Genomic DNA, 21,551 nt, shown 5'->3' with positions numbered 1-21,551 from the left:
CTAAAACATGTTTATTACTCCCTACGATTATGGCGGATGGAATAACGGTTGAACACCTTCCTTCAAACAAGTTTTTGCTTCGCAGCTGCAGCTGGTTGTTAACAAGGTTATTTTTTGTCATGTAGTACGTGAACTTCGCAATGCAAGAGCTTAGTATTATTCGGAGGGTTGAGTGTGTGAGCCGTTTGCACCAAGTGTTCAGCGAATGTCGAACCACGCTTGTCATCCGCAACTTTAGTAGGGATAGGCTCCTTGTATCTCGTTAGTAAGGCTCTTCCTGTTTGGCCGATGTCAAATTTCGAACAATTGCCACATGCAATCTTGTAAACTCCGGATAATGACAATTTAGGCTTTTTTAAAGTGTGAATCAGGTTCTTCTCCAGCCTACTATTAGTAGGCAAAATGGTCTAACTCCGGGTTCTTTAGAAGACGACCTATTTAATATGAAACTTTATCTATGAAGGGACTAACTTCTGGCATGATACCTAATGTGCAACTTTTAGTTCCATTATTATTTACTTTCCTGTCTTAGAGCCGTCTCTTCATTTCAAGCTCGTAACCGTTATTTGGCGCAGTTGTTTCAAGGGTTGCCAGTTCGTGTTCCAAGGCTTCTGCGGATAGGGGAATGGATATCGTTCTATGTATACTAGAGTGAAAAAGTGCCATTTTATGCGCCAGCGGGTGTGCAGAACCGGCAGGTATGACATTCTCAGAAAATTTATGCTTCGTGGAGATGAAGATGTCATATTCAATCTGATCATCTACTATAGATAACGTAAGATATAAGTAGTTTAACATCCTACTGGGTGACTTGTTTTCAAGAGTAAAAATAATTTTCTCGTGGAGATCGTTAAACACTACCAGTATCTGATCTATGTCTTCTTGGAACGAGTCAATTAGCATGAGAATATCATCCACGTATCTTGCATTAACTTTATTTTCTCCGCGATCTCTAAATTACTAAAAAAAAATTGAGATTCTATCACATTCATAAATATATCGGAAAGAATCCCTGCTAGAGGACTACCCATTGCTAACACGTACGGTTGTGAGTAAATTTTGTCATTAAAACAAAAATGACTATTTCAAAACAATGCGCAGGAGATTCATGAGCTCATAAATTTCAATATCTGGGAATTTCTTATGGAAACGTAAGTTCCGTTCCGGAATATTTAAAGTCTGATCTACAAGTACGTTGGTAGAGAGGCTGGAAAAATGAAAGGGAGCCAGCTTTGACGTCGCATTTCAGATTACATTGTTCTTGTTGTTGTTATCTTCAGTCCTGAGAATAGTTTGATGCAGCTCTCCATGCTACTGTGTCCTGTGCAAGCTTCTTCATCTCCCAGTACCTACTGCAACCTACATCCTTCTGAATCTGCTTGGTGTATTCATCTCTTGGTCTCCCCCTACGATTTTTACCCTCCGCGCTGCCCTCCAATACTAAATTGGTGATCCCTTGATGCCTCAGAACATGTCCTACCAACCGATCCCTTCTTCTGGTCAAGTTGTGCCACAAACTTCTCTTCTCCTCAATCCTATTCAATACTTCCTCATTAGTTATGTGATCTACCCATCTAATCTTCAGCATTCTTGGGTAGCACCACATTTCAAAAGCTTCTATTCTCTTCTTGTCCAAACTATTTACCATCCATGTTTCACTTCCATACATGGCTACACTCCATACAAACACTTTCAGAAATGACTTCCAGACACTTAAATCTATACTCGATGTTAACAAATTCCTCTTCTTCAGAAACGCTTTCCTTGCCATTGCCAGTCTACATTTTATATCCTCTCTACTTCGACCATCATCAGTTATTTTGCTCCCCAAATAGCAAAACTCCTTTACTGCTTTAAGTGTCTCATTTCCTAATCTAATACCCTCAACATCACCCGACTTAATTCGACTACATTCCATTATCCTCGTTTAGCTTTTGTTGATGTTCATCTTATATCCTCCCTTCAAGACACCATCCATTCCATTCAACTGCTCTCCCAAGTCCTTTGCTGTCTCTGACAGAATTACAATGTCATCGGCGAACCTCAAAGTTTTTATTTCTTCTCCATGGATTTTAATACCTACTCCGAATTTTTCTTTTGTTTCCTTTACTGCTTGCTCAATATACAGATTGAATAACATCGGGGATAGGCTACAACCCTGTCTTACTCCCTTCCCAACCACTGCTTCCCTTTCATGTCCCTCAACTCTTATAACTGCCACATGGTTTCTGTACAAATTGTAAATAGCCTTTCACTCCCTGTATTTTACCCCTGCCACCTTTAGAATTTGAAAGAGAGTATTCCAGTCATCGTTGTCAAAAGCTTTCTCTAAGTCTACAAATGCTAGAAATGTAGGTTTGCCTTTCCTTAATCTTTCTTCTAAGATAAGTCGTAAGGTCAGTATTGCCTCACGTGTTCCAGTATTTCTACGGAATCCAAACTGATCTTCCCCGAGGTCGGCTTCTACTAGTTTTTCCATTTGTCTGTAAAGAATTCGTGTTAGTATTTTGCAGCTGTGGCTTATTAAACTAATTGTTCGGTAATTTTCACATCTGTCAGCACCTGCTTTCTTTGGGATTGGAACTATTATATTCTTCTTGAAGTCTGAGGGTATTTCGCCTGTTTCATACATCTTGCTCACCAGATGGTAGAGTTTTGTCAGGACTGGCTCTCCCAAGGCCGTCAGTAGTTCTAATGGAATGTTGTCTACTCCCGGGGCCTTGTTTCGACTCAGGTCTTTCAGTGCTCTGTCAAACTCTTTACGCAGTATCATATCTCCCATTTCATCTTGATCTACATCCTCTTCCATTTCCATAATATTGTCCTCAAGTACATCGCCCTTGTATAGACCCTCTATATAATCCTTCCACCTTCCTGCTTTCCCTTCTTTGCTTAGAGCTGTGTTTCCATCTGAGCTCTTGATGTTCATACAAGTGGTTCTCTTATCTCCAAAGGTCTCTTTAATTTTCCTGTAGGCAGTATCTATCTTACCCCTAGTGAGATAAGCCTCTACATCCTTACGTTTGTCCTCTAGCCATCCCTGCTTAGCCATTTTGCACTTCCTGTCGATCTTATTTTTGAGACATTTGCAGTCCTTTTTGCCTGCTTCATTTACTGCATTTTTATATTTTCTCCTTTCATCAATTAAATTCAATATTTCTTCTGTTACCCAAGGGTTTCTACTAGCCCTCGTCTTTTTACCTACTTGATCCTCTGCTGCCTTCACTACTTCATCCCTCAAAGTTACCCATTCTTCTTCTACTGTATTTCTTTCCCCCATTCCTGTCAATTGTTCCCTTATGCTCTCCCTCAAACTCTGTACAACCTCTGGTTCATTCAGTTTATCCAGGTCCCATCTCCTTAAATTCCCACCTTTTTGCAGTTTCTTGAATTTTAATCTACAGCTCATAACCTATAGATTGTGGTCAGAGTCCACATCTGCCCCTGGAATGTCTTACAATTTAAAACCTGGTTCCTAAATCTCTGTCTTACCATTATATAATCTATCTGATACCTTTTAGTATCTCCAGGGTTCTTCGATGTATACAACCTTCTTTCATGATTCTTAAACCAAGTGTTGGCTATGATTAAGTTGTGCTCTGTGCAAAATTCTACCAGGCGGCTTCCTCTTTCATTTCTTAGCCCCAATCCATATTCACCTACTACGTTTCCTTCTCTCCATTTTCCTACACTCGAATTCCAGTCACCCATGACTATTAAATTTTCGTCTCGCTTCATTATCTGAATAATTTCTTTTTTTCATCATACATTTCTTCAATTTCTTCGTCATCTGCAGAGCTAGTTGGCATATAAACTTCTACTACTGTAGTAGGTGTGGGCTTAGTATCTATCTTGGCCACAATTATGCGTTCACTATGCTGTTTGTAGTAGCTAACCTGCACTCCTATTTTTTTATTCATTATTAAACCTACTCCTGCATTACCCCTATTTGATTTTGTATTTATAACCCTGTATTCGCCTGACCAGAAGTCTTGTTCCCACCTGCCACCGAACTTCACTAATTCCCACTATATCTAACTTTAACCTATCCATTTCTCTTTTTAAATTTTCTAACCTACCTGCCCGATTAAGGGATCTGACATTCCACGCTCCGATTCGTAGAACGCCAGTTTTCTTTCTCGTGATAACGACATCCTCTTGAGTAGTCCCCGTCCGGAGATCCGAATGGAGGACTATTTTACCTCCGGAATATTTTACCCAAGAGGACGCCATCATCATTTAATCATACAGTAAAGCTGCATGCCCTCGGGAAAAATTACGGCCGTAGTTTACCCTTGCTTTCAGCCGTTCGCAGTACCAGCACAGCAAGGCCGTTTTGGTTATTGTTACAAGGCCAGGTCAGTCAATCATCCAGACTGTTGCTCATGTAACTACTGAAAAGGCTGCTGCCCCTCTTCAGGAACCACACGTTTGTCTGGCCTCTCAACAGATACCCCTCCGTTGTGGTTGCACCTACGGTACGGCTATCTGTATCGCTGAGGCACGCAAGCCTCCCCACCAACGGCAAGGTCCATGGTTCATGGGGGGGGGGGGGGGGCATTATTAAGTTTATGTACTAATTTCACAGTTTTTGACGGAGTAATTTTTCCCGAAAACGAAGTTGTCCTTAATTTTGTAACGTAAACAGATAGCCAGCTTATGGTACGTACTATTTGTACTGTCTACGATAGGACGTATCGGATGGAAGTTTTTGTGAACTTTGAATTGACTCGTTAGTATGGGCGCCATTATTAATACTTTTCACCGGTCTATAACGTAATGCTTTGATTGAGCGACAGACAATTCATTTTCTAAGATTTCACAGAATTCTTAGCCTAACCGCGTTTGAACATTCTTTGGCGTTTTGGTACACTCCAAACCTAATTTAAGGCCTGCTATGAAATTGTCTACTATGTGTGGTTCTTTAATCGCAGGTGCGATATTGAATTTCAGCGCTTTGGACAGTAACTGGGTCTTAGCTGTTGAAAACATTAGAGAAGTTTTATTAATAAAACGTTCACAGAACGTGGGTGTGAAACCTGTATTATTGGAACATCCTTGTTGGTTACCTCTGGTAACACCCTTGGACAAATTTGACAGTTTTTTCGCATGCCTTGCAGCGATTTCTTCTTTCTGTTTACCAATGGAATCATTGGCCAGTGCCCAAAAATCATCTATTCGATAATTTTAAGACTTCGAATAGTGCATCGATATTTCAAGATACACCTAATAAGCTTTCTTGTTTAACCAACCTTTCTTTGTATACAATTCCGCAATTCTGTTATTGAGGATCTGAGCTATGAATTTCTTTTTGAAAGTAGGCGATTTGTAATATAATTTTTCTACATAATTCGGAGTACTAGCATGGCCATTTCATTTATTAACAAGTGTAAACAGAATAACGTGACCCCGAATTTTGCTAGCGGATATTCCATGCCGCAAAACACAATCGTTGTTTCCGTTGAACGGACAGCACGGCTCTTATCAGAGACCCATCTGAGAAGAAATTCGCATGTTCTAGGTCAAAATGCGAGTAGATTTTTGTTTTGTAGAACATCTTCACCCCCCCCCCCCCCCCGGAGACAAAACGCGACGTTGTTAAGGCGGTAATGAACGGAAGAATTTCGAAACACTGACTACCTCTAACAGGAAAGAGAGGTAGTGAGCCCCACACAGCGTATCCCAGACCGACTCGTGTTCACGGTCGGTGCAGCAGAGTCCGCAGTCCGTGTTTAGCGTCCCAGATTCGATTCCCGGCCGAGTCGCTAATTTCCTTCTCTCGGGGTCTGGGTGTTTGCGCCGCCCCCGTAACTTCGGGTCATCTCCACCGCCGAGCAGATCGGCCAAGCTGAAGGAAACGTTCTTCTGTCTTAAAACTTCCTGTGGCGTACACATTTTTTACGCGCCAATGTTTTCCGGCTCAGCGTGAAACATCGCTTTCAAACGATATGAAGCATACAAAATGCACCGTCATGAATGTACCTGTATACCCTCATGTGCATAACCGTAATACGTTATGGTGCTCTTTTCCAACACTTGTCGTGTATCAATCAAATCTAAAGCTAAAGCACCACAAAATTAGTATCGTGATGGGGCATGCAGTAAAACTAAGTAACCACGTACAGACCCAAACTTGAGACGACTTTGCGGAATGTGGTGGTGGGTACTTTGTTCACCGAAGCCGTTCTTCGCTGCGACGTGACGCCGGTCTCGCTGCTCGCTGCTATCCCCAGCCCCCCCCCCCCCCCCCACACCAGTGTGCTCGCAGCAGCCGGTTTCCACCAGCCTCGCCGCGTGACGTCACCCGCTGACCCTGGACTGGCGCTCGCAGTTATCTGCACTGCGCGGACGCCCGCTTTCTGCCCACAAGCGGCTGTTCCGCTGGGCCAGCGCGTCTCCTCGAAGCTTCCAGGCTTGCAGCGAAATAACGAGAACAATCGAGAAACTGCGGCCAATGAAGACGCCTTACCGAGGATCACCCTACCCACGCGCCATTCGTGGGCGGAAGAGGAACCTAAATTTTTCCGTCTGTTCCCTTGTGCTGCGCCGAGTACGATGGCCGGAACTTATTCTGTGGCGGCTGTTTTTTGCAGTAACCCTTATATATTTGCGCTGGTCACTTTCAACAGTTCTCAGTAAGTGGCTGTTGTCTGCGCTCTGATTCGTTGATGCAGAAGAGACTGACCGGTCGCTGTATTCGGTTTTATACTACCGGAGCACTGGTGCCACATTTTGTGGCTTTGTATTGAACCAAGAGCAAGGAAAAAATCCCTCTAAATCTCGTAGTTACAGGTACGAATTCTTACAATATAACCGCGCAGAATATCGCTGTATGACGTCATCCCCGCAAGCTGCACTTACTTTAGGTTCAAATACCAAGTTTAATTTCTGACGCTTCAAACTAAGCACAGTAAGAAACTAACTACAGTAAGGTCCGCACTGTGGATCACCACACAAAAACTGTCAAGAGTTGACGCCATCGTTGTTTTCTTTAGTCCTGTCTGAAATATTTCGGTCGAGAAAAGTCACGTTAATAAATCTTTGCGTGAGTTTATAAAAAACTGCACCGTTCATCACGTAATGAATATATTTTTAAAGCACCTACATGAAAGAGGCTACAAAGATGGTACTAATTCTCTTTTAGCCAATTTAGAGACTAACCGTCCACAGATATAATTTTCATGTTTTATGTCCATCTAGGTGGTAACGATTATTCGCATATTTTTATGTAAATAAGTAAAAAAGAGGAAATAATTTGTACACGCGGTAAGTATAAAGAAATACGCAATGCTAATTTCTGTACGAGAAAAAGAAAGATAAACAGCTATTTCAAACTGACAGATAAGGGGAATGAAATCCCTGACTTGCCGGCCGTCCTGTTTCCTTGGAGTTGGCAAAATTTACACGACAGAAGAAAGAAGGCATGAAGGTCGGGGGCATATTTAGATAAACAGTAAGGAGGACGGTATTTGCTATCAGCAGATTTGCCCAAGTATTAAGCATTTTAATCGTCAATAAACGAGAGACGGAATTATTCGTGAGTGGTAGCGAAAATTCATTGTATCAGCTGTGCAACTCAGAGACAAGCAAAGGTCCTGCAGTGCTTTAGAGAACGTTACTACACCTACTGTGGCATTTCGTAACTTGTAATCGCAGTTTTACGTACGGAAAGGAACGACGCTTCAGTGATACTGTAAGTGAACTAAGGGTAGGTAGGGCGTGAATTACAAGTTAATGAACAGCAACACTGACAGGTCACCATACACTAGGTATTTACGCGTTAGAAAGCACTTGTGTATAAATTCCTCAGCATTATTTTGAAAGAAGAATAAAGCCATTGATGCAGTGGTTTTCCGTACTTGGCTCTCCACATAACGAACTTCTACATCCAATTTTAGAATTCAAACACTTACACTCGACCTATTAACGATACCTGCGTCTTTGTATACGTCAGTTACACGCGGAACTGCATCGGTTACGTGTACGTACATAATTAGCTTGTGTACCACAGAGGAGTAATATGGGTTCAATAGAAGCAGGCGTATACTGATCACTTACGTACATTATCTTTCATTGCTTAAGGAAAGATTCCCGACAGTAAGCTACACAGTGTATGTACTGGGATTAAAGTCAGCACGTGAAGTGTAACCAAGCGTGTTCAGAAAGTACCAGATTCTGTGAATTAAAATTAGGGGCAGCAGTGATTAATTGTAAGGGCACAGAAGTACTTTGATGGTTAACATTTCGCACGTGTTCTTGGAGGCACATTACGTGTACAGATATTATGTACGTTATTGAAATTATTCGTAAATGCAATATTGTCAAGCAGATTGACTAAGAATTTAAAGAATTCCTGGCCTTGTGTAAAATGAGCAAGGGGATCGAGGCCATGAGTTGGGCTGCTCAGTACCGCACTGGTGTAGAAACTAAAGACGACAGGTAAAAGGCGGGACAGAGGGCTACCATCAACGATTCACTCGTTTCCAGAATTCACATTTTTTCGCAGTATTAGATGTACGAATATGACTGCATGCCATTACGAATTCAGCGCCTTGCCAAAATGCGGACAAGGCAAGACTTTTCATGTGTTGGAACATGCGAGGTATTTGACCAAATGTGGCAGCTGCAAAAAACCATGTAAGGGGGTGGGGGTGGGCTGAACGAGATTTTTGTACGCAGTCCACACAAGTCAACAGCAGCCAAAAGCCACGAACTCTGAACACCGCAGCAAAGTGTGTGGAAGACAGTGCGTCGGCGGTTACACTTCAAACCGTACCGTCTGGATCCCTTACAACAAGTAAAAGCGGACTGTTACGGCCGGCGCCTTCAGATTTGCGCCACATTGCAGGGATTGAGGATGGAAATTTCGCCCTCACGCTGATATTCAGCGACAAAGCAACTAACACTTTTCTGAAAAAGTTTATCTCCGCAATGTGAGAGTGTGCCGTACTGAAAATCCTCACCAAATTTCGGTGCATGAACGCGATTCGCCGAGGGTTAATGTATCCTGTGCAGTGACAGGCGAAACTGAATGGGCCGTTTTAATACTGTGACACAACTGTGGCGGATACATCTTATCTCGATATGTTGCAGTTGTTTCGACTACTCATTCCTTCAGGGAGCATCGATGTTTGTTGCTACCTAAACGACGAAATTTCGCATCGCTGGATTGGCCGTAGGCGGTTAACGCAAGTACTGATCAGCTTGCAAAAGCACTTAACAATGGATGTTTGAAAATCTGAAACTGGTCACGGGTTTGTGTAATTAAGCTGTGTGTGTCGTAATTGCGGTTGTCTGCTATATTCAAGTCATAATGTTTATAATTCTACTACAGCCCTGTTTCTCTTAATGTTTATTTTCGAAAATCTAGCGATTAAAATAGGGTTTCATTTCACTGTGGCTGACTCAAATGAACTTGAAATATTAGCAGAAGGCCACTCGATCACTGATTACACAAAATAGAGGCCATACTGGATGTTGCCGAGAACTCGCGTGACAGGTATGCACGATGATCTTCAGAGCCATTTTCTTTGTTTTTAGACCACTCGGCCAATGGGCTTGCGAAAATTTGAAAGGGCGGGAAACACAGGAACGTAACAGTGAGACGCAGTACAAAAAACGGTGGGCGGGAGAGAGCGCGGTCTGCACTCGTCCGGGGAGTGGCGGCTGCCGCTGTCTGCCGTGCTCACGTGTCAAGGGGCGTGCGCGGCTGCACAGGTGTGGACCTGCCTCCACACCAGGGACAAGCGGTGCCCGGCACTGAACCTGCCGATTCCAACTGTGCGTCACCAAAACGGACATACAACACTCTCCGAAAGCTAACATGCGTGAAATACGTGCCACACAAAAATTGTTACTGTAACATTCCATTTCTTTGGCTCCGCTGACTGACAACCATACTGTAACCTGACAACCTGTCCCAGAACTCTGGCCGAGCAACGGATCACTTTTCCACCACAAGACTTTACAGAAAATAATATAGCAGCCACGCGTTCTGTTGTATCCGTGAGTGTGTGTGACGTCACGCAGCACACCATTACGCCACGGGTCAATGTCGACGGCCGCTATCAGCAGCTGCGAGCTGCTCCAGTTTAGGCAGCCGCCTGTACTGGAAATACGGGTACTTGCAGAGCGTTGATCCTTTGAGAAAAGTGAAACACACGACGGAAGTCTGAGAAAACTGCAGATTTTTTAACTGATTAACTACTGAATGGTGTATCACCAAATGGACCACCAAGGCGACAGCGAAATTTTCGCGAACCGTTTTTTTTTTTTTCTACATCTGAGACACTGAAGTACCGGGTGTTCATAAGTAAAATGCAGCTACTGACCGAAGTCCACTGTGGTCTGAGTATGGTAAGGCAGCGAAATACTGTAGACGTGCTAATGCGTTAACGCGAAACCAGTTGGCGCCGGAGCAAATCAATTCCAATGTCGGTTACCAGGTGCGAATCTGTCACTGTGCAACACCTCGCAGAAGTCTCCGGTGCTCATACTGAACAAGTTCTGCAAGTGGCGGTTAACAATATCGACATTCTGCCTTTCTCACTTGTTTGTCCCTTCCTGTGCACGTTCCGTTCCCAATCCATTACATATGGGAACATTTCTTTCCAGTGTAGATCGGTTCCGCAAGGGCGCATTAGCATACCAAGTTTCGCTGCCATACAGCAGTTACAGCCCACGATGGACCTCTGTGAGTGGCTGCTCAACTTCAGATTACAAGCACACAGTGGTGCAGCGAATGACGGACATTTGCCACGCTGGACATTTGCCACACTTGCCCCTTCGCCAGGTAGCTTGACTAGCGATCCCTCAGGTTAGGGACGCCCTTCCTCATACTACTTCTGTCCGCTTTCAAACCGGCGTCTTCCCATCTTGCTCGATGCAACCAGTACGTAAGGGACCTCCTTCATCGACATCTCGGGGAAATACAGAGCTTCTCCGAAATCGAAACATTTATAACATTTGGGAAACGAAAGCAATACCGACGACTAAGTATGTGATTAGTTGTGCCAAGTATAAATACAGATCCCTCTGTCTGTACGGTAGCTTCCTTTCACGCTTACTTATTGAGATAGAAACAGTCCATCGCCAAGGGAACAACGAGAACGGAAAGATGTAAAAGAGTGCGAATGTACGCTAATCATTTTTTTTTTGTCGCTGCATTTGTGCCTACTTTAATTACTAAAACTGCATGCCCAAAAGACAATAAGGAAAGAAGAAATGGGTATGTGAACGTTTGAAAAGAAGAACGACATACTCCATATTAATTTACTCTCTAAAATCCGATATCTCTTGCGGCGAAGCATTAGTTAATAAAGTGTAGCGGGACAATGTTCAAAACATGACTGAAAATACGCTACTAAATAGAGATAAGAACTATGATTGACAAGTCATCTAAAGTCTACGTACATTTTTAAAAATGTTAGAGATAAGTAACTGTGGTAATACAGAATGCTATGCTTGTAACGTACGTTGTTCTACATTGTTTAGCTCTGGTATTTACAGAGTCACAGAGAAAACATCCTACGTTTTGGAGGGAAAAACCGTAATTGTAATGATCTACACTAGAACAGAAACAAGAAGCACAACGTAAGGAAAAATAATGTAATGCCTGTTCCAACTCACAAGTGACATTGAAGCAGATAGTTCCTGTCACTTAGGGTGGTCAGCGGTTATATTCGACAACCTGAATAAATTAATAACTGGCTCCTTTTACCGACCCCCTGTCTCATATGAAACAGTTGCTGGACAGTTCAAAGACAACTTGAGCCTCATCACAAATAGGTAAGCTACTCATACAATTATAGTTGGTAGCGACTTCAATCTACCTTCCATATGTTGTCAAAAGTTCATTTTCAGACCCTATACAAAACAACTTCTGTAATTGTTCTACATGGTCTCTTCAAATTATTTTGAACAATTAGTTAACGAGTCCATTCATATTGGAAATGGTTACGAAAACACACTTGAACTCTTAGCCACAAATAATCCCGAGCATCACGACGGATACAGGGATTAGTGAACAAAGTCGTAGCGAGGATCAATTCCGTAAAAAAGAAATTCACCAAAACTAAAGACGAAATATATCTATTTATAAAAGCTGCTAAAAATTCGGTAGACTTCTTTCTAAGAGACACTCCCCAATCCTTCCAAACTATGTAAGTGAAGACCATATGAGGCTTAAAGTTCAAAGAAATGTTATCAACAGCACTCGAGAGATTCGTACCAAATAAATTAATAAGAGACGGAACTGATACCCCATAAATGTGGCGGAAACTCCTAAGAGATTCTGGTCCTGTGTTAAGTAAATCAGCAGAAAGGCTCAGTAAGTAGCTTTACTACGCGGCGGGTGAGCAGGGGGGGCGGGGGGGGGGGGGGACGACACAACGGACGCAGCCCTTCGGAGCAGCTAAAATCGTGGCGAATGTCCGCACACCGGTACAGGACGGTTACTGCTGCACGCAGGTTACCCTCAGCCACGTGTCAGGGCGACACCTCGCCACCGTCTCCACGTTTACTGCCAGCCGAAGTATCATGTGAGACACCACAGTGTGAAATTTTATGCAGCTATCACATTTTACTGGTGGACAGAACACCTAATGAATTGAAAGCACCCGGAAACACTGTGCACATTCCCAAGTCACGAGTGACCTTACTCCCTTATTACTGGATATCTAAGTGTGACCTAAAGAGCCGATTCCACACAATCGCGATTAAATGGCGGCCTTCTTAGGAAACTGTTTTGGCTGCCGCTACTGCTCATCCGTGAACGCCACAGTTTTCTACAATTCAGCAAATCTTGTCTCGCTACACACGACACGTTTCGAACAGGTCTTTAATACGGCGTGAATGAATTGCGTTGTATATTTTGTGATAGGCGAGTATAAATACGAAAGCCACCACACATAGTTCCACGTCGCGAAAGCGAAGGGCATTTAGAGCACCGATTCCGGGTTACTTATTATACATAAAATTCGCGCAACTTTTATCAAATCATCCGGTCCCTCACCTGTGACGACAGTCACTTTTCCGTGACGTCACGCGTTCTGTGCTGCCATTGGATAAGGGGAGCACACTGAACAGTCGTGTTGATCTACCTGTTTGCGAAGTTAAAATTGTCAATTTCATAGTTTTGATAGTGAAATTTGCGTTTTACGATGATGTGCAGTCTACCTGATACACGACATTTCTGAACTTTTCAAGGCAGGTCATATTCAGTTCTTTGTCACGCCCAAGTGTCGGCAAATGTGACGTCAGTGGCCACCCACGATTCCGAAACTGTGACTTACCATCAATAACGGGTAAGGCTTCTGTAACAGTATCTGGCTAAACGAAATAATGTTTGGTGTATGTTTCTGTCAAACATAATTAGCAAATGCCACTACAAATGTTATAATTCTGACGTGATTAGGTCCTCTGACGGAAACTAACAACAAATCTACCTCTATTTTCGCAACTGTTGCACTGGAAATGGCACAAATTAAATCTAGGTTCTGCCGACATTAGTGCCTGCACATAGAAATCTACACTGCACTTCAATAGTGTAATTTGAACGTCAAATGAAGCTGGTAAGTGACGGCGTCAGAATCACCGACATTCATCCCTCCCTCACATAATATACGGCTGAAGCGCAGGCCGCACAGAACACGGCGCGCCTCACAGATCGCTGACGCGTTGCTTTGTCGACACACCGGGCTCTCTCATCAGACAAATAGTGACACGAGAAGAGCCAAACAAAGCGATGCAGCGTTGTAGAGTGCTAAAAAAAAATTTCATCAGCAAATCACAAACGAGGAGACGTGACAGAGCGATAAAAAATACGAAATGTTTATTTCGTGAAGCACGAACATTACGATAAATTCTCAAGAATTAGCCAATTACTACGCAAATGGTCGCCTGTTTGTAATGAGGGTGTTGGGGAAAGCTACAGATTGCTCGTTCACCATAACCTTTGAAACGTCCCCTTAGAACTATTATATACGACTGTGCTTAAACTGACACACAATATTTTTAGCGCAACGCAATCTGACTTTCAAAAATCCCCACAAAAGAATGGATCTGACTAACATTAACCTATACCTTTCACAAATCACTTACCTCACAAAAATCTTCATTACTCGAACTACTGCAATACAGCGAGCGCCACAGACTGCACACAGCACAGCCAGTGATTTTCATACAGAGTGGTACGTAACGTTGCCAATAAGAAAACAAACAGCCTACTTACACCTTAATTCCAGAAAATTGTGAAAATACGCAAATGAACGCGAGTGCTGCGTCTCACCGCCACAAGCGTGCCAGCGTGACGCCACGAGTTGTGATTCGCGAATGGATTTCAGGATCGGCAACGCCCACGCACGAAACAGCTTCCTACGTCTGATTACTTTGCAGACGAGTTTACGTGTGTAACATCTGACGTTAAGAATGTAAGCGAGATAAAGTATAGAAACGGTTTGAAATTGTTCTTAATGTGTGTTCGAAAGCAAGTGCTCATTCCGAAATACTAGGTAAACACAGTGTGCTTAATTTGCGCTGCTTTTTAAAGAAAAGCCCGTTTATCGCGCGTCTAAATTTTTGACACGTCATGTCTACCGATGTGTGGGCCGTACGACGATGTAATTTTTGCAGATACCCTACGCGGTGTGGGGATACTGTCTGCAACGTCTGATGCCTAAGTTGACTCCATGAACAGCGACAACCTGGCCGGGGGGGGGGGGGGGGAGGGTAGCGGAAAAATCTCTCCAGTTTTCGTAGTCTGTAGTCTTGCGTGCAGTTTCTTGGAAGTCGGTAACTGCCCTCATTCTGAAATACTGGCTGAATAACGTCCGCGTATTTCAGCGCCCTTAGTCACGTTACCTCGCGACGCGCAATGTTTCCAACTTCGGTACTTCTCTTACTGTGTGAAAGCCGTAATTTAAGATTATACTTCTGAATGAGTACATCACGACAACATTTTAGATGTCTGAATTCGGCCACATTACGCGAAACATTAAAAAATAAATTTCTGCCACGCCTGCAGGCCGCTACACGCCTTGTCGCACTAATACTCGCTTACTCCAAAGTTCTGCGTTTGACGGTTTTCGTAAAATTGCGTCCTACGAACTTAAGAACGCGAGGTTTTCCATTTTAAATACCTGTGCTACGTGAATTCTGGGGAAATCGACAGTGGCAGATCGGAACACTAGCCGACTGAATGTAGCGTTATTTTCCATTCGTTCCAAGTTATTCTCGCTCAAGTTTTCACAGACTGGAGCAATACCACAAGTAACGACCTATAAAGTACTGAACACTCAAGACGGTAATTTAACACACTGTTAGCCACTCCTTTGTTCGTAGCGGTCGTAATTTTTCAAAGTAAGACAAAGTATTAGACAAGAGCATTAAGTGAGTTACGCGACAAACCACACAGAAGGGTGCAGAACACCCGCCGCTCCCATAAATTCCTGCCTTACCTTTCTGTGGTATTCCCGTGCAGACACAAGATACACAAGCTCTGTCTGGGTAGGCAGGACAACGTGGCACGCCGCTTCCCTCCAGGCTGCTGCGTCACAACTGGGCCGCACAGACAGCCGGCTGCCCCCGCCCCCCCCCCCTTGCACTGACGTCACGGGGCGGCGTTGCCAGCTCGCGCGGCAGGCGAGGGAACGGCTGCAGCAGGGCGTCTACGTCTGTGTCGGCACTGCCGGACCGCCTGCGTCCCATCCACGCCACAGTCAGTTATCTCGAACCGCGCTATAGAGCTCGCAACACACACCCCCTTCGCCTGGCGCCCCAAAAACCGGATTTCGTCAACCGATTTCCCAGCACCGCTTTTGGTCAACGCAAAGTTGGAACAAAGACGCTGCATTTTGGTCACGGGATGAGGAGAGGTGTGAACACAACATCTTCCATCATCGTGCTGAGTGCGAGTGACTTACGCGCGAGCTTCGCGATTCGTATCGATCATTATCTACTCCAGAAATGACGGACGAGTGTGACAAGTTTTCGTTAAAGAAAGTTGCGGGGATATCAATGCTGAGATCATCGGTGCCTGGGCCCACGTACTACTTTAAGTTACACTGAGCACGACACACATTTACCCTCAACGTGTGGACCAACTGAAATCATTCTGTGGTTTCGTTGATACTGGATACGGCAAAGTTCTGGGTAGTATTAAAACTAGATGGTTGTCATTGTTGCCAGGAGTTACGAAAGTTATTGAACCTTTGAAATCTTGTTTTCTATCTCAGAATAGGTGTTCCACGTTGCTGAAACAAATTTTCGAAAACCAATAGTCACTTCTTTGGCTTCATTTCACACAATGCCCATTGAAAATGTTTTTAAATTCAATCCAAAAGTTGGAAATAACCACGGTTTCAGCTTGCTTCAAGAAATAATCAATACCATTTTAATTAACTTGGAAAACGAAGGTACTTTCACTCAGTCAAAATACGAGCCTTTTACCAATTCTAAGACACTTCGACACTTTTGTGACTTGTTTGGAAAAGTAGAGTTCTCCACTTCAACCTCTGAAATCATTTCATTGGAGAACACAAAAAAAAACTGTTTCTTGGGCTGAACTTTTAAATTTTCTGATAATTCTTAAGGCAGTAGACTCATGTGCAACGTTTCAGACGAGAAGGATGCGTGAACAACATTGTATCCCAGAAACTTGAGGAATTGCAAAAAGCTAATTTGGAAACAGATGAGAGACTATGCGATGTATTCAATACACTTAAAAGTACAGGTATTTCATCTAAAAATATAGACACGCTTGTGAGCTTTGCTCCTGCTGTACCAGACAAATATTGTTGTGGAAAGAATATTTTCAATTGTGAGTTCCCTTTGGAGGGTGGAATCTGTAGTGCCAGAACCACTTCATTCCCCACAGGTGTTAGTGTGTCTCATATTAGAGGCCAACACCGAACATAAAATTCTTTGTCAAGTACAGAGTAGAGGTGTTCTTATTCGGTAACTGTACTGTCTAATTATTGGATTTATAGTGAATTCTTGCAACGGGCCTTTGTCCTCAGAAGTTGACTGTCGAAAGTAGTTGTTGTCTGTCCCAGTGTACTTAAAAGCAGAATAAGGAAGCATTCTTCAAAACTATATAATGTATGGATGGTCAGTGTCTGCATCAAGTAAATCCTACCCCATATTTAGCAGATTGGGTTCTGCATTTGGGGGCTGCATTCGAGAGACACGTACCATATGTCGAAGTTTAAGCACCATTTAATATTTTCGTGTGTTTTAATTCAGACATAAATGTCGAGTGGCTCTTTACATACCACCTCATAGAGCCACTCTGCTTCCTAGTCAAGCTCCCTCAAATCATTCAGTTCTTATCTTCCCTTAATAGCGATCAATCAACAAAATTGTAATATGTTGTCTTGTGTATCCAGTACGAGGATATTTCATTCCTTAGCTCATACAACAGCCTGACAGGTGGTGGTTCAAATGGTTCAAATGGCTTTGAGCACTATGGGACGCAACTGCTGAGGTCATAAGTCCCCTAGAACTTAGAACTAGTTAAACCGAACTAACCTAAGGACATCACAAACATCCATGCCCGAGGCAGGATTCGAACCTGCGACCGTAGCGGCCTTGCGGTTCCAGACTGCAGCGCCTTTAACCGCACGGCCACTTCGGCCGGCTGACAGGTGGTGGTTTTCTCGGCTATTTTTCCAGTACTTGAACGAATTTCAGCCACAATCTAAGTTTGTGTGTCTGGTGCGTGCTCAGTGAAACGAAAACGAAAATAACCTCTGTTTGCCTGGTGGCTGTTGGTATTTGAAGTCAGGAACATGTTTCATTCTGAACACCGACATTGCCATTAAATCTGAATTTTGCGAAGAACAGGTTGCCTTCATAACGGCGAGACCCTTTTGCACAGGATTTCGGTCACCCAGGGATCTTATGTTTATGCTGTGACATTGTTAGGGTGTACTAACATGTAAATTTTATTTTCTACAGATCTCACACAATTACTTCATTGTGGTTGATCAGCGTTGTTGCTTGCTTTATGAAACAGTGTCGTCTTTGATGTCTGTTTTGAATTTTGTGTGAAGTGTGTTTATGGTACTTTGGGAGCTTTTCGTTGCAATCCTTTTCATTGGGGAGTTTTTTAAATGTAATTAATGTTCGTGTGACGATTTTTCGCTGGGAATTGCGTGTGAAGCTCATTTTCATTCTACTATGTTGCATGTGATGAATACTCATGTTTAGCCAGTGTGACGAACTTGGTAAAAATTTAGCATTTTATTTAAGTGTGTTTCAGTTAGTGTTTTTTCTGTATAAAATTTTCATTTGCGTTATTCGAAAATAGTTTACGTGTAGTCGCTGCAAAAGCAGTACGAGGTGAGGAGTCAGCAGACGAAATGCCCAAAAAAGAGACTGCGACGGTACAGAGACGTGTAGGAGATGGATTCTCCCCACTTTTAGCCACGAAAATGTGCAAAATGAAACAGTAGGTTCCTCCGACGCGAGGAAAATGAGTGAGGCAGACTTCAGTGGTGCAGCGGGAGATGTTTAGATTTAGGACGTGCACAGCCTGTTCCACTCACAGCTAGCAGTGTTTGGGGTCGAGTGCACAATTTACCACGTGTGAGTGCGAGCGAGGCTGAAGCAACGACAAGTGAACAGAGGGAGCAGTGCATGTAGCTCTGAGCAGAACATGATTGGCCAATTTGGCCACGCTGATAAAAAGAATAAGCACACAGCGAAGAGTTAAAGGCAGACTGCAGACTTGCTGGCGTCAAAGGAGGAGCTAAACTGAGATTTAGTTGCCGAATATGGTACCTTAACGAATACAGTAGAATCACTGAGCTCAGAAATTGATGATATGGAAGAAACTTTCAGAACTTAGCAATCAAAATCAAAGGACGACACTGCGCAATTTGAAGAAGCTAAGGTCATCGGTCTCTAGACTTAAACACTACTTAAACTAATGTAAACTAACTTATGCTAAGAACAACACACACACACACCCATGCCCGTGGGGGGACTCGAACCTCCGGCGGGTGGGGCCGCGCAATCCGTGACACGGCGCCTCAAACCGCGCGGCACTTGGAGAGGCAGGAAACAGGTTAAGTGGGACAGCAGGAGAACAGGAAAGAGTGAGCGGGAAAGGCTGGTTGCCAGGAGGCTAGAACAGGAGCATGGGGGATGTGACTGATGGTGATCATAGGGAATTCTTTAATCTACTAAAACGAATGCCCATTTTCACTGGCAACATACAGGGTGGCGCACGAAATGTGTTACCATTTTGTTTTTGAATATGAACTTTACTGCCAATACGATCTGAAAGGAACATATACTATAATGAAGAGTCGTCCATGGAGATTTGTTCTAACTCAGCGCATACTCAATATGTCCACCATTTCGTTTCCGACCTTCCTTCAAACGAATACTGAAGTTAGTGATTACCTACGGCACATGTCGTCCGTAATTTCACTGCAAGCTTGATGAATAAGTCTTCTGAGCTCCATTAAATCTTGTGGACGTTTCGGGGAAATTTTTTCGTTTAGGAACCCGCAAAGAAAAGAGTCACATGGATTGAGGTCTGGACTATTGGAGTTTTTACACGAGCATTTCGACATGCGGATCATTTCACTCAGGTTTCCAGCTCGCTTCAATCACGGACAAAATTGGCTCCCCAATGGCAGACATATTGACCATATGCTCAGAACAAATCTCCATGGATGGTTCCTCATTGTAGTATATGTTCCTTTCAGACTGTATTGACACAGTTTATATTCAAAAACAAAAATGGTAAAACATTTCGTGCGCCACCCTATATGTAAGCCAAGTACGGACATTATCGAGACACTTGGGAGCGAACAAACAGCAGGAAATTTGGAACTGGAAAGTACAGGTGAGGAAACGCTCGATGTTGCAGATACAGTACATGCACAGAAGCCTTAGGAAATCATAACAAATACCTACAGGCAGTCCACTTAAACTGGAATCTTTAACATTTTATAGGAATCCACAGTATTTGCGAGCTGAAATGAGAAACATTAGGTAATTTTGAAAGAGAAAAATGGGAGCTCAACTTGGAATCGACCGAAGTACAAGTAGGAACAACTGTGGATGAATAGGCTGACTCGAGAAAGTGCAGAAGAAATTGAGAGCAGAATTCCTGCGTCTGTGATGAAACGAAAATTAAGATGCACTGCGATGAAAAAAGAAAAGAAAATGAGAATGAGAATTGCCCGAAACTACGGAAGACGCTGTGATAATCCGATGCTAAACAGCATCATCTACATTTGCATCTACATCTACATCTATATGCTCTGCACACGACCGTGGCAGAGACTGCGTCCCACAGTACCAGTTGTCAGGGTTTCTTCCTGTTCCAGTCACGTATGGAGCGCGGGAAGAATGACTGAATGCCTCTGTACGCTTAGTACTTACTGTAATCTTATCCTCACGTTCCCTATGTGAGCGGTACGTAGAGGGTTGTAAGTATATTCCTAGCATCACCATCTAAAGACGGTTCTTGAAACTCTGTTAATAGACTTCCTCGGGATAGTTTGGGTGTGTCTTTAAAGAGTCTGGAAGTTCAGTTCCTTGCGTACTTCGGTTACACTCCCACGGATCAAACAAATCCATGACAATTCGTGCTGCCCTTCTCTGTATACGTTCAGTATCCCTTGTTAGTCTTATTTGGTGTGGGTCCCACATACTTTAGCAACATTCTAGAACCGGTGGTACGAGTGGTTTGTAAGCAAAGTCCTTTGTGGGCTGATTGATCTCCGCCAGTATTCTTCCAGTCAACGGAAGTCAGTCACCAGCTATACCTACAATTAAGCGTATGTCGTCATTCCATTTCATACCAGGTACTTTTTATGTGTCGGCCGATTCCAACAGTGACTCGTTGATATTATAGTCATAGAATACCATTTTTTCGTTTTGTGGAGGCACAGTCCGTTTTTCCACCGCTTTGAATTCTTATCAAGATCAGACTGAATATTTATGCAGCATCTTGCAGACAATACATTACAGATAACCGGATCATCTGAAAAACTCTGAGGTTACTATTATTATTAATACACTACTGGCCATTAAAATTGCTTCACCACGAAGATGACGTGCTACAGATGCGAAATTTAACCAACAGGAAGACGCTGTGATATGCAAACAATTAGCTTTTCAGAGCATTCACACAAGGTTGGCACCAGTGGCGACACCTACAACGTGCTGACATGAGGAAAGTTTCCAACCGATTTCTCATACACAAAAAGCAGTTGACCGGCGTTGCCTGGTGAAACGTTGTTCTGATGCCTCGTGTAAGGAGGAGAAATGCATACCATCATGTTTGCGACTTTGATAAAGGTCGGATTGTAGCCTGTCGTGATTGCGGTTTATCGTATCGCAACATTACTCCTCGCGTTGGTCGAGATCCAATGACTGTTAGCAGAAAATGGAATCTGTGGGTTCAGGAGGGTAATGCGGAACGCCGTGCTGGATGTCAACGGCCTCGTATCACTAGCAGTCGAGATGACAGGCATCTTATCCACACGGCTGTAACGGGTCGTGCAGCCACGTCTCGATCCCTCAGTCAACAG

The 21,551-nt window shown here is 43.4% G+C and overlaps 1 protein-coding gene across 1 annotated transcript in view; it reads right to left on the bottom strand.

Moving 5' to 3' along the window:
- The window catches only part of LOC124720125 (TD and POZ domain-containing protein 1-like), a 67,547-nt gene extending 52,004 nt beyond the window's left edge, over positions 1 to 15,543 (bottom strand). Inside the window, exon 1 of the mRNA XM_047245422.1 lies at positions 15,456 to 15,543. The gene's annotated coding sequence lies outside the window, so the exon portion shown is untranslated. The remainder of the gene's footprint in view (positions 1 to 15,455) is intronic.
- Between the last annotated feature and the right edge of the window lie 6,008 nt (positions 15,544 to 21,551).

Source organism: Schistocerca piceifrons, chromosome 11 (assembly GCF_021461385.2).
Source record: "Schistocerca piceifrons isolate TAMUIC-IGC-003096 chromosome 11, iqSchPice1.1, whole genome shotgun sequence".
Lineage (NCBI taxonomy): Eukaryota > Metazoa > Arthropoda > Insecta > Orthoptera > Acrididae > Schistocerca > Schistocerca piceifrons.
Note: the sequence above shows the minus strand (reverse complement) of the source record. Positions and strands in the feature narration are given on the sequence as shown.